Consider the following 719-nt stretch of genomic DNA (forward strand, 5'->3'; position numbering starts at 1 on the left):
GGAAGGAATCAGCTACTTCACTTCTCCTGTCTCTGTCTCCTTGTACCACCCTCTGCTGGGAAAATCTAACTGGGAGAAGCTGTAAAAGGAGAAGTGACGTCTGCAGTCGTAGCCCCAGCCTATCAAAACAGAGTGTCAAAAGAGGCGTTTAGAACTGAATGAATGTATTTAATATCACACACTGCTCCTGACTTTGTATATTTAGTATCCATACACAGGCTTTAAACACATTTGAGCTTTCATAAAACAAGTGACTTTATGCTTTTGCCTAACTAGATGTNTCTTAACTGTCTTTGGCATGAGGGGAATGCTGGCCTTGTAAAATGAGTTTGGAAGTGTTCCTTCCTCTTCAATTTTTGAAAAGTTAGAGAATGATTGGTGTTAACAATTCCTTAAATATTTGGTAGAAAATGTTCTATGCGCACTAGAAAAAGATAGTTCCATTAGGGGATATAGTGTTCTTTAGCAAGTAATTTAAGTTAGTTGATAGTGTTAAGTCTTCTATATTTGGATGGTTTTCTAACTTCTATCAATAACTGAAAGAAGTGTGTTAAAATTTTGACTGCATTTATGGGTATTGGAAAATGCTACAAACCTGGGCATTTATTTTTCTGGACACTTCGTTGTAAACTTTTACATGCATAATAATGGAGCAATTCAGGTTATAATTATTGCCATATTATTCCCTTTTTCTATTTCTATCACTGCCTTCTTGCTGT

This window comes from Galeopterus variegatus, unplaced genomic scaffold (genome assembly GCF_000696425.1).
Source record: "Galeopterus variegatus unplaced genomic scaffold, G_variegatus-3.0.2 Scaffold18736, whole genome shotgun sequence".
Lineage (NCBI taxonomy): Eukaryota > Metazoa > Chordata > Mammalia > Dermoptera > Cynocephalidae > Galeopterus > Galeopterus variegatus.